Source organism: Triticum urartu, chromosome 1 (assembly GCF_003073215.2).
Source record: "Triticum urartu cultivar G1812 chromosome 1, Tu2.1, whole genome shotgun sequence".
NCBI lineage: Eukaryota > Viridiplantae > Streptophyta > Magnoliopsida > Poales > Poaceae > Triticum > Triticum urartu.
Genome location: NC_053022.1, coordinates 79,827,778 through 79,841,779, shown reverse-complemented (window position 1 = coordinate 79,841,779; position 14,002 = coordinate 79,827,778). Strand labels below are relative to the sequence as shown.

Genomic DNA, 14,002 nt, shown 5'->3' with positions numbered 1-14,002 from the left:
ACTCCGTTTGATATTTTTTTTCTGCAAAACCCTAAAATAGGCAAAAAAACAGCAATTCTGGGCTAGGCCTCCGGTTAATAGGTTAGTCCCATAAATAATATAGAAGTGTATAATAAAGCCCAATAATGTCCAAAATAAGATATAATATAGCATGGAACAATCAAAAATTATAGATACGTTGGAGACGTATCATGGATCACTGGACAACAGTCAAGAACATCCTGAAGAACCTGAAAGGACCAAAGATATGTTTCTAGTTTATGGAGGTGACAAAGAGCTCATTGTAAATGGTGACGTCGATGCTAGCTTTGACACTGATCCGGATGACTCTAAGTCACAAATCGGATACATATTTATATTCAATGGTGGAGCTGTCAGTTGGTGTAGTTCCAAGCAGAGTGTCGTGGCGGGATCTACGTGTGAAGCGGAGTACATAGCTGCTTCAGAAGCATCAAATGAAGGAGTTCATATCCAATCTGGGTGTAATACCTAGTCCATCCAGTCCAATGAAAATCTTTTGTGACAACACTGGAGCAATTGCCTTGGCGAAGGAATCCATGTTTCACAAGAGAACCAAACACATCAAGAGACGCTTCAACTCCATTCGTGAACAAGTCAAGGATGGAGACATAGAAATTTGCAAAATACATAAGAATCTGAATGCAGCAGGCCCGTTGACTAAGTATCTTCCGTGAGAAAAATATGATCAACACCAAAACTCCATGGGTGTAAGATTCATTACAATGTAATCTAGATCATTGACTCTAGTGCAAGTGGGAGACTAGAGGAAATATGCCCTAGAGGAAATAATAAAGTTGTTATTTTATATTTCCTTATTCACGATAAAGGTTTATTATTCATGCTAGAATTGTACTGATCGGAAACCTAAATACATGTGTGAATACATAAACAAATACCATGTCCCTAGTAAGCCACTACTAGACTAGCTCGTTGATAAAAAATGGTTAAGGTTTCCTAACCATAGACATGAGTTGTCATTTGATAACGGGATCACATCATTAGGAGAATGATGTGATGGACAAGACCCATCTGTTAGCTTAGCATATTGATCGTTCAGTTTATTGCTATTGCTTTCTTCATGTCAAATACATATTCCTTCGACTATGAGAATATGCAACTCCCGGATGCCGGAGGAATACCTTGTGTGCTATCAAACGTCACAACGTAACTGGGTGTTCATAAAGATGCTCTACAGGTATCTCCGAAGGTATTTGTTGAGTTGGCATAGACCGAGATTAGGATTTGCCAATCCGAGTATCGAAGAGGTATCTCTGGGCCCTCTCGGTAATACACATCATAATTTTGCAAGCAAATGACTAAGGATTTAGTCACGAGATGATGTATTACAGAACAAGTAAAGAGACTTGCCGGTAACGATATTGAACTAGCTATAGAGATACTGACGATCAAATGTCGGGCAAGTAACATACCGATGGACAAAGGGAATTACGTATGTTGTCATAACGGTTCGACCGATAAAGATCTTCGTAGAATATGTAGGAGCCAATATGGGCATCCAGGTTCCTCTATTGGTTATTTACCGGAGAGGTGTCTCGGTCATGTCAACATAGTTCTCGAACCCGTAGGGTCTGCACGCTTAACGTTCATTGACGATATAGTGTTATATGAGTTATGTGATTTAGTGACCGAATGTTTTTTGGAGTTCCGGATGAGATCACAAACATGACGAGGAGTCTTGAAATGGTCAAGAGGTAAAGATTGATATATAGGACGATGGTATTCAGACACCGAAAGTGTTTCGGAGAGTACCGGGTACTTATCGGGTCATTGGAAAGGAGTTTCGGGCACCCCCGGCAAAGATATGGACCTTATGGGTCAAGAGAGGGAACACACCATGCAAGAGGACAGACTCCCCAGAAAAGGAAAGCACAATAATCTGACACCATGCAACCCCACATAGTTTTAAAAAATGGAATCATGATAGACAACTTAAATCCCACGAAAACTTTTTGACATTGTAGGCAACTTAGGTCCCTTGATGGACAATTTCCATAGTATTCTATACAATCGAGGATCACTTGTAGGTAACTTCGTAGCAACATAGCAAACTTAGTTTCTGAGATAGACAACTTAGAAGCCATGTTAGGCAACTTTCCATTCTACGGCAAGCAACTTAAACAACATGGTAGGCAACTAAACTATATATAACTTAGTTTTTGATCTATGCAACTTAGCAACCATGTTAACCAACTATAACACTACTGGATACAACTAACTAGGAAGCTACTAGGCGAATTCAGTTATACACATGGTGCAATTCATCTATCATCAAAGTAGCTCATGTTTAGCACTAAAGTTGCCTCATCTAGCATCAATGTTGCTTTTGAAAATAAATCGCCAAAACATATCCATATGAGATCTAGTTTTAAGAGAACGTCACGAGAAACCCAACTGTGAAAATAGATCATAATTTCGACACGCGGTTTGAAAGTTATGTTTTTTTTGAATTTTCCCATACCACAGTTAATGCACGTTACATCATATAGTTGGTCAAATGAGGTGGACAAAAATTAGGACATGACTACCTGGCGCTCGGGCGCCAGTTTGCGGGAGCTAGCGCTCTCCCCAAAAGGAAGGACCAGCCACGCGGCCTTGTTAGGACAACCCAGAAAAGGACCATGATTATCCTACCTATATTTATTAGGGGATCAAAAACTTTAAAAACTTATAACTTTTGATTAGAATGTCAAAATTCAAATCCGTTTTCACCGTTGGGTTTCTTGCGACGAGTTCGTCAAAATTAGATCACATATGAGTAGGTTTCGACGAACTTTTTTTTTCAAGCAACTTTGTGTGCTATAGAGGCAACTTTAGTGATACAGAAAAGCAACTCATCTTCCCCCTAGTATGACTACCTATCAATGGAAGATCCTTCTAAGTTGGTTACCATGACTACCAATTGACTAGTTTCACCTCTAAATCGCCTACCATAAGGACAACTCCAACGTGGATCACCAAAATCACCCCAAAAAATGTGAGAATCAGCCTCTCTAGACACTTTTAACCATCCAACAGAGTGCGTTGAGGGTAGGAAAGAAAAACAACCATATGACTTATATGCACTAGAGTTGTACTTAAAAAGCCAGCAACTTTTGGGGTGTTTTTGTGCAACTCCAATGCATTCACCAGACAACTCATGTGTAGTCTTATCTTGACTTGGTATCTAGATAAAGCAGCCACATACAGAAAATACTAAGTTCACGAGACAACTCGTGTGTAGTCCAAGCCTGACAAACTTCACAGTTTTCTTTGGGAACCTAGGCAATAGCAAAGGAGAAAACACACACATGCGTGCGCACACACACATAGTCATGTGTCTCATATCTCCAGCTAGGAAACCTGACGGTTCCCCCGCTGCCCTCTATAGTCACACTAAGAGATTCACCCGAGGAGAGGAAATTCTTGACTCCACCTCTATGACACAAACTTTAATTACAGGTATTTAAAACCTTTAGATATTTACCAAATAATAATGGCCTTGATGAATGTTTCTATTCATGAGGATTGGGCAACTGGATACATTGTTTTAGGCAAACTATTTGTTGATTGCGGGCAACTGGATATTTGGTTTTAGGCAACTGTATGGTTAATTGTGGGCAACTATGTTATCTTTCATGTATTGTGCATAAAAAGGACGCAAACTATGTAGGGCAACTCAGAGTATTCAGTCTAGCACAAGTTATCTACGAAATAAAAAAGAAAATAAACATAGCAGCTCTAAATGTTTCTGACCAGAACAAAAGAAAGCAACTATGAGCTAATTTATGTGCAACTCATGTGTATTTCCCAAACAACTTAGTTACCGGAAAAAAACACACACACAAAATAAGACATGATCTTGTTACCCCCTCCCCTACTCTGTCGCTCCATCGTGATCTTGTTAAGCCCATGTACGCCCTTTCTCCTGTGGATAAAAGAGTGACATGTTTGTGTTATCCTAGGATAAAAACATGTGTGAAAAAACAAAACAAAAAATAAAATGATGCATACCACAATAAAACTGTCCCCTATAAATTGGAGCAACTAGTTGCGAACAGTTCCCTGGCAGTAAGAATTAATTGGGGAGTGATTCAAAAAGAAAAGATGGTAGACTAAAGATAACCAGGAAGAATCCCCTATAAATTTAGTAAAATGAAATCAACTTTTCTTGTAATTCCAGGCAACTCATGTTAAAAACTGGAGCAACTAATTGCAAGTAGTCCATGATAGTAGGAACCGGTTTGTAGAGGAACAAATCAAAAAGGTCGGCTGAAGATCATTGAATATAAAGCCCCCCATGTATTCAGTAAAAACTAAAGCAACTTTAGTTGAAATTTGCACTCATTTTGTGGAGTAACAAGAAATAGAAAAGGTAGACTGAAGATCAATGAATATAAAGCCCCCATGTATTCAGTAAAAACTGAAGCAACTTCAGCTGAAATTTGCAATCATTTTGTGGAGTAACAAGAAATAGAAAAGGTAGACTAAAGATCATTGAATATAAATCCCCATGTATTCAGTAAAAACTGAATCAACTTTACTTGAAATTTGCAGACAAACTCATGCTTGTAACTGAAACAACAAATTGCAAAATAGTGAGTTTACGAGAGTAAAATCAATTATATCTCAGGCAAAACAAACACCAAAACCCCCTGAGTTGCATGGAACACATTCATTCCATTTTATAAAAAAATAAAAAGGTGACAATAGCACATATATATATATAAGAGCATTATATCACATAAAAAAAGCAAACATGTGTAGGTGGCATGGGCTGGTTTTCTTTAGGCGAACAATGGTTAAAAAGGATAGACTGAAGACATGCTTTCAGTTTTTTGCATCCTAAAAAAGGAAATAAACTATTTGGTAGCGTGAATTGGTTTCCACACCTCTCGATCTCCACTGCCTGTGTTTTTGAGCAATTACTGGTATGGATCAAGCAACTCCCTCTATCATGTGATGCAACTAATACTATATTTTCTAGAATTACTTCCTATCCATTTCTCTTCGCCCATTTCGGTTGGCCTCCTTCTTCATATTCATCGTCTCATCAAAAAGTGTATCTAAAAAAACCACGAGTACCTCATGTTGATCGGCCATTTCACCCTGTGAAGCATCAGGTTGAGCGACCCTTTTTATTCTACAGCAAAAAATGAAAAATAATTAAAGAAATGGTTTGCCCTTGTTTCAAAAATGAAGCAACTTCTGACCGATTTTGCTCCAATAACTTGTGCCACTCCTAATACAATATTTAGGCAACTCCTGATGTTATTTTACGCAAACTCTTGTCACGGAAAACACTTGTAAGAAAATGTTACCGAGCAACTCCACTCGACGAAACGGAAAAAACAGGGACACTTGTGATCCACTCCTAGGCAACTCCCTCTGACATTTTGTGCAACTCCAGTCACAACCCTAGGCGTGCGAGCACGTGGGGCGCTCGTTTGCATGATGGAGTAGACCCTCCAAAAAGACAGATAGCACCTAGTCCATCCTCGATCACACTAGAAAAAGCATGCCCCTTGTTTACTAATCCCTCCGTCCCATAATATAAGAGCGTTTTCGACACTACACTAGTGTCAAAAATGCTCTTATATTATAGGATGGAGGGAGTATTTTTGTTGTAGTTGCACAAATTGATGATGGTTGATCCTCGTATTTGATCATGGTGTGGAGGAACAGTTCATGGACGATGCAAAAACTAGTATCTTGAAGTATTTGATATAGCTAGAGGTTTATCGATCTTGGCGCTGTCAATTGAGCACACCGCACGAAAGTTCAGCAAATTAAAACCATTGTAAGTCATCCATATTAGACTAGCTGATGTATGTGCAGCATCAGGTTGAAGCTTCCAAGATTTATGCCAAATTTTTCTCATGCTTAGAAAGAATGCATGTTGTTTCTTTTCCAACATGGATTCTTAGATCATGACGTGTTATTGCAGCTTATGGCTTTGTAAGTAGAAAACAAACTAAAACTACACAGATCGGCGTTAGACTAGAGAGAGTTGCCAAGTAGAGCTCTAATTTGACCGAATAGGAATTTTGGGCAAGCATTGAACCTAACAAAATGATTTTTACGACACTAAACCCTCATTGGCATCGCAGGTCATGGGGAATGTTCGCCCAAGCCGGTTCAAATGTTCATTTCTTCGCTCTGCGATGACGATAAAAAAATGGCGCAACCTTTGTTAGGAAGAGGTAGGAGCACCTAGTACCAATGTTTTCTTTTCATTTTATCTTCAGTACATACCACTGGTTCAGAAATTAAGCACATATCATTGGTTCACTACCCCTCTACCTAAAAAATTAAAGCAACTCTATTTGTAATTACAGGCAACTCTCGTGCTAAAAACATGAGCAAGTAGTTATGAACAGTTCCCGAAAGTAAAAATCAGTTGGGACTAACACAAAACAAAGATGGTAACGTGAAGATAACAAGGAACAAGATCCTATGAATTTAGTAAAAATTAAAGCAACCTTCCGTGTAACTCCAGGCAACCCATATTAAAAACTAGAGCAACTATTTGCAACTAGTTCCAACTTCCAAGATAGTAGGAATCTGTTTGTAGAGTAACAAATAAAAAAGGTAGACTGGACATCACTGAATATAAAAGCCCCCATGAATTCAATAAAAGTGAAGTAACTTTAGTTCAAAATGGAAAACAAACTCATGCTTGTAAATGAAGCAACAAATCGCGCAAAAATGAGTTTATAGTAGTAAAATCAGTTGTATCTCATGCAAAGCCAACACCCTAAACCCCTAAGTTGCATGGAAGACATTCATTTCATTTTATAAACAAAAATAAAAAGGTGACCGTAACATATATAGAAGCATATATCACATAAAAAAGCAAACACTTATCTATGAATCTTAAAATCAGTTTATGGCATTGTGCTTCTTCCATCAAGAAACCTTAAACGTTCCTCTCTAGTTTCAATCAGACTTGGCGTGTGTTGACTGTTGCCATGTTCTTCCCTTATCTCTGAATCTCTGAATCTAGCCTATAACTCATCTCACAAAAAAATCACCTATCTGCTACCTTGATTTTGAGCAACTCTTTGCTCATGTCCAGCAATTACAATCCCCCTTGTTCTCTTCCTCCCTCCCCTCACCCCCAAGAAGCTGAGAGTTGCGCCGCCGCCATCCAGCAGTTGGGGGAAAACAAAAATATCTCAGCCGGCGAGCCCCACCAACTCCCCGCCCTGCTGCCATTGACCATTTTGGTGGCCACTGAACCCGGTCGCGACTGCCAGTGCCTAAGTAGTACTACTACAATTGAAGTGAGGGGTGAAGAAGTTGTACTAAGGGAAGGGACGGTGGGTGCACCCGGCGCCGGCGCCGCGTGCGGTGGACACGTCGGCGGTAGCGCTGTCGATGCTACTAGCGATGCTTGTGGTGGCGCGACGGGGCAGCGGGTGCGGGCCGGCGCAGGTGCCTCAATGGATTGTGCCTGCCAGAGATAGGTCGCGTCTGATTTGGCCGCTACTAGAGCTTCCCCAACTGGCACCAACTGCCACCACATCCACCGCATCATCGATGTCATCGAGGAGGGGAACGACGGGGAGCTGTAGGAGGGTCATGGGCCGACCCAGCTCCAGCTCCTGGAAAGAGGGGGAGGAGATGGTAGTGCTGCTGCCCCGGCTCCCAGGTCGACCTGCTCGTCGAGCTCCTCCGGCGGGCCGCCTCCCCCACGACCGCCTGGGCGTCAACGATGGACCTCCTCTGCTTCGCTTGAGAGATGAGGAAAAGAGGATCGGGATAAAACTTTTTTTTGGAGAGAAAGATAACGAAGCGGTAGGTTGGCTTAGGGACTTTGTCGGCTAGTGCGTGCGCTCAGCGGGACGAAATCGTGCAGCTGCACTTTTCAGCATTTAAGCAAAAATTAACAAATTGTAGTTAAAGAATCTTTTCATATAAAAAATGGGTGGGTGGCAGTTTCAAATCTGGGATAAATCTTTTCCATGGTGCGGTCCGTGCGCATGCGCTCGCAGCGACTTAATAGCGCAGCTGCACTTTAAGTATTCAGATTTGTTAAGTCATATCTGGATGAAATTTAGTTATCTCACATCTAAGTCTACAACCATTGGATTTGTTTACTTTAAAATTCGCGCAGGGGTTGATCATGTGATTTGTCCCTCGTCTCGTTGTCCCTTGTCGGCCTGTTTTCTTGTTCACAAAGATGGGCTGCCATTGTTGATCACGTGATTTGTCCCTCGTCTCGTTGTCCCCTGTCGGCTTGTTTCCTTGTTCACGAAGATGGGCTTCCATTTGTTACATGGGCTATTTTTTCTCTCTCTCTCTCTGATTTTTACACCGGCATGCATAGTGGTGTGGATACCTGCTAATTTTGTCTGTTCGTGTGGCTATTTTTGTTGGGGGTCTGTTCCCTTTGCAACCAAGTGTAGGTGTGGCACGACATTTACTTAAGGGTCAGCCTTTTTATACGCCTCTCATGTCCCAGTTTATGGCTAGAAGTTTACCACCATTTTTTTGTTTTTTCTCTTTGCTTTTTGATGATTTGTTTTTCAATTTTCAATTTATTTGTTTCCCTTTCTTTTTTGTTATTCGTTTTCTATTCCTTTTTAATTTTTCTCTTTTCATTGTTTTACAAATTTTGTGATTTATCTTGTTTTAGTTTTTACTTTTATTTTAAATACCTCTATTTTCATTTTTCTAGACTCGCAACTAAAGGTGTGTCTGTTTGTCGATGGTCCCCAGTTGTAAGCCGATCATCGACACACAACTAAGGGGTGTGTGTTTGTCGAGGCCCCCAGTTGCATGCCGACCATGGACTCGCAACTAGGGTATGTGTGTGTGTTTGTTGAGGGTCCATAGTTGCATGTCAACCATTGATTAGCAACTATGGGTGTGTGTTTGTCGAAGGTCCATAGTTGCAACCCGAGCATCGACTCGCCATTAGGGATGTGTTTGTTTGTCAAGGGTCCCCAGTTGCAAGCCGGCCATCGACTTGCAACTAGGGCAGTCTGTGTTTAATTGTGGAACCTAGTTGCATGTGAACCATCGACTCGCAACTAGGGGAGTGTGTGTTTGTAGAGGGTCCCCAGTTGCATGTCGACCATCGACTCACAACTACAGGTGTGTGTGTGTGTGTGTTTGTCGAGGGCCCCTAGTTGCATGTCAACCATCGATGTGCAACTGGGGGTGGTGTCTGTGTGTTTGTCAACGACCCCCAGTTGCAAGCTGACCAACGACTCGCAACTAGGGTGTGTGTGTGTGTGTATTTTGTCGTGGCCCCTAGTTGCAATCCGACCATCGACTCGCAACTAGGAGGGTGTGTGTGTGTGATATGTCTCCAATGTATCTATAATTTTTAATTGTTCCATGCTATTATATTATCAACCTTGGATGTTTTATATGCTATTTTATATGATTTTTGGGACTAACTATTAACCTAGAGCCCAGTGCCAGTTTCTGTTTTTTCCTTGTTTTTGAGTTTTACAGAAAAGGAAAATCAAACGGAGTCCAATTGACCTGAAACTTCACGGAACTTAATGTTGGACCAAAAGAAGGCCATGGAGTAAAAGAGTTGGGCCAGAAGAGTCCCGGGCTGCCCACGAGGGTGGGGGCGCGCCTCCCTACCTCATGGACAGCTCGGAGACCCCGCTGACTTGTTCTCGATGCCAAAACCTCTTATATATACTGAAACTTCCATAAAGAAACCTAGATCGGGAGTTCCGCCGCCAGAAGCCTCCATAGTCACCAAAAACCAATCTAGACCCGTTTCGGCACCCTGCCGGAGAGGGGAATCCCTCTCCAGTGGCCATCTTCATCATCCGGTGCTCTCCATGACGAGGAGGGAGTAGTTCACCCTCAGGGCTGAGGGTATGTACCAGTAGCTATGTGTTTGATCTCTCTCTCTCTCTCTCGTGTTCTTGATTCAGAACGATCTTGATGTATCGCGAGCTTTGCTATTATAGTTTGATATTATGATGTTTCTCCCCCTTACTCTCTTGTGATGAATTGAGTTTTCCCTTTGAAGTTATCTTATCGGATTGAGTCTTTAAGAATTTGAGAACACTTGACGTATGTCTTGCATGTGCTTATCTGTGGTGACAATGGGATATCACATGATAAATGTTTATTATTCATGCTAGAATTGTATTAACCAGGAACATGATACATGTGTGAATACATAGACAAACATAATGTTACTAGTATGCCTCTACTTGACTAGCTCGTTGATCAAAGATGGTTATGTTTCCTGACCATAGACAAAGAGTTGTCATTTGATTAATGGGGTCACATCATTAGGAGAATGATGTGATTGACTTGACCCATTCCGTTAGCTTAGCACTTGATCGTTTAGTTTGTTGCTATTGCTTTCTTCATGACTTATACATGTTGCTACGACTATGTGATTATGCAACTCCCGTTTACCCTACCAAATGTCACAACGTAACTGGGTGATTATAAAGGTGCTCTACAGGTGTCTCCAAAGGTACTTGTTGGGTTGGCGTATTTCGAGATTAGGATTTGTCACTCCGATTGTCGGAGAGGTATCTCTGGGCCCACTCGGTAATGCACATCACTTAAGCCTTGCAAGCGTTGCAACTAATGATTTAGTTGCGGGATGATGTATTACGGAATGAGTAAAGAGACTTGCCGATAACGATATTGAACTAGGTATTGAGATACCAACGATCGAATCTCGGGCAAGTAACATACCGATGACAAAGGGAACAACGTATGTTGTTATGCGGTTTGACTGATAAAGATCTTTGTAGAACATGTGGGAGCCAATATGAGAATCTAGGTTCCGCTATTGGTTATTGACCGGAGACGTGTCTCGGTCATGTCTACATAGTTCTCGAACCCGTAGGGTCCGCATGCTTAAAGTTTCAATGACAGTTATATTATGAGTTTATATGTTTTGATGTACCGAAGATTGTTCGGAGTCCCGGATGTGATCATGGACATAACGAGGAGTCTCTAAATGGTCGAGGCATGAAGATTGATATATTGGATGACTATATTTGGACACCGGAATGGTTCCGTGGGTTATTGGATATATACCAGAGTACCGGGGGGTTACCGGAACCCCCCCGGAGGTTATTGGGCCTCATGGGCCCAATTGGTGGAAGAGGAGAGGCGGCCAAGGGGTAGCCGCGCGCCCCTCCCCCCAAGTCCGAATTGGACAAGGAGGGGGGCGCCCCCCTCCTTTCCTTTCCCCCTCTCTCTCCTTCCCTCTCCTCTCCTAATCCAACAAGGAAAATGGAGGGAGTCCTACTCCCGGTGGGAGTAGGAATCCTCCTGGCGCGCCCCTCCTGGCCGGCCGCCTCTCCCCCCTTACTCCTTTATATATGGGGGCAGGGGGGCACCCTAGAGACACAACAATTGATCTGTTGATTGATAACCCACAAGTATAGGGGATCGCAATAGTTTTCGATAAATAAGAGTGTCAAACCCAACGAGGAGCTAAAGGTAGAACAAATATTCCCTCAAGTTCTATCGACCACTGATACAACTCTACGCATGCTTGACGTTCGCTTTACCTAGAACAAGTATGAAACTACAAGTACTTTGTAGGTGTTATTGGATAGGTTTGCAAGATAATAAAGAGTACGTAAATAAAAAGTAGGGGCTGTTTAGATAAAGAAACAATAAAGTAAATATAGCGAGTGTGGAAAAGTGGTGGTAGGAGTTGCGAAATTGCCCCTAAGCAATTGACTACTTTACTAGACCGATAGCAAGTATTATGCGGGAGAGGCCACTGCTAGCATGTCATCCCTGACTTGGAATTCTATGCACTTATGATTGGAACTATTAGCAAGCATCCGCAACTACTAATGTTCATTAAGGTAAAACCCAACCATAGCATTAAGATATATTGGTCTCCCTTCAATCCCGTATGCATCAATTTCTATGCTAGGTTGAAGCTTCTGTCACTCTTGCCCTCCAATACGTAGTCCTATCAACATACAACTAACTCTAGGGTGTGATCCACGCGCGCAATCATATGATGGGCACCAAAGGACAGCAACATAACCACAAGCAAATTAAATCAATCATAGCAATTCATCAACCACCGATAGGACAACGAAAATCTATTCAGATATCATAGGATGGCAACACATCATTGGATAACAATATGAAGCATAAAGCACCATGTTCAAGTAGAGGGTACAACGGGTTGCGGGAGAGTGGACCGCTGTAGATAGAGGGGGGAAGGTGATGGAGATGTTGGTGAAGATGGCGAAGGTGTTGGTGTAGATCGCGGTGATGATGATGGCCCCCGGCGGCGTTCCGGCGCCACTGGAAGCGAGGGGGAGAGAGCCCCCTCCTTCTTCTTCCTTGACCTTCTCCCTAGATGGGAGAAGGGTTTCCCCTCTGGTCCATGGCCTCCATGGCGTGGGAGGGTCGAGAGCCCCTCCGAGATTGGATATGTCTCTCTGTCTCTCTCTGTTTCTGCGTTCTCAGATTCTTCCCTTTCACCGTTTCTTATATTTCCGGAGATCCGTAACTCCGATTGGGCTGAAATTTTGACACGATCTCTATCCGGATATTAGCTTTCTTGCGGCGAAAGAAGGGCATCAACCGCCTTACGGGTGGCCCACGAGGGTCAGGGGCGCGCCCAGGGGGGCAGGCGCACCCCCTACCTCGTGGCCACCTCGGGCACCGTCTCGCGTGTATTTTTCTTTCCAAAAATCATATATATTCCAAAAAAATCTCCGTCAGTTTTTATCCCATTTGGACTCCATTTGATATGGATATTCCGCGAAACAAAAAACATGCAACAGACAGGAACTGGCACTGGGCACTGGATCAATATGTTAGTCCCAAAAATAGTATAAAAAGTTGCCAAAAGTATATGAAAGTTGTAGAATATTGGCATGGAACAATCAAAAATTATAGATATGACGGAGACGTATCAGCATCCCCAAGCTTAATTCCTGCTCGTCCTCGAGTAGGTAAATGATAAAAAAGGTAATTTTTGATGTGGAATGCTACCTAGCATAATCTTGATCATGTAATCTAATCATGGCATGAATATTAAGATATGAGTGATTCAAAGCAATAGTCTATCATTTGACATAAAAACAATAATACTTCAAGCCCACTAATAAAGCAATCATGCCTTTTCAAAATAACAAGGCCAAAGAAAGGTATCCCTACAAAATCATATAGTCTGGCTATGCTCCTTCTTCACCACACAAAATACTCACATCATGCACAACCCCGATGACAAGCCAAGCAATTGTTTCATACTTTTGACGTTCTCAAACCTTTTCAACTTTCACGCAATACATGAGCGTGAGCCATGGACATAGCACTATAGGTGGAATAGAATGGTGGTTGTGGAGAAGACAAAAAGGAGAAGATAGTCTCACATCAACTAGGCGTATCAACGGGCTATGGAGATGCCCATCAATAGATATCAATGTGAGTGAGTAGGGATTTCCATGCAACGGATGCGCTAGAGCTATAAGTATATGAAAGCTCAAACTGAAACTAAGTGGGTGTGCATCCAACTTGCTTGCTCATGAAGACCTAGGGCATCTGAGGAAGCCCATCGTTGGAATATACAAGCCAAGTTCTATAATGAAAATTCCCACTAGTATATGAAAGTTATAACTCAAGAGACTCTCTATATGAAGAACATGGTGCTACTTTGAAGCACAAGTGTGGTAAAAGGATAGTAACATTGCCCCTTCTCTCTTTTTCTCTCATTTTTTTTCTTTCTTTTTTGTAGGCTACTTTGGCCTCTCTCTCTCTTTTTTTGGGGCTTCTTTGGCCACTTTTATTTTGATAACCTCACATGGGACAATGTTCTAATAATGATGATCATCACACTTTTATTTACTTACAACTCGATATCTAGAACAAAGATATGAATCTATATGAATGCCTCCGGCGGTGTACCGGGATGTGCAATGATCTAGCGTAGCAATGACATCAAAAAACAGACAAGCCATGGAAACATCATGCTAGCTATCTTACGATCATGCAAAGCAATATG

At 42.0% G+C, this 14,002-nt stretch overlaps 1 long non-coding RNA gene across 1 annotated transcript; it reads right to left on the bottom strand.

Annotated features, from left to right (window-relative positions):
* Positions 1-3,784: 3,784 nt before the first annotated feature.
* LOC125549100 lies at positions 3,785-7,866 on the bottom strand. Its single transcript, XR_007301252.1, has 2 exons — positions 4,033-7,866; positions 3,785-3,946 (listed from the first exon to the last, which is right to left on the bottom strand). It is a non-coding gene; the product is annotated as an uncharacterized LOC125549100 (long non-coding RNA).
* Positions 7,867-14,002: the final 6,136 nt, after the last annotated feature.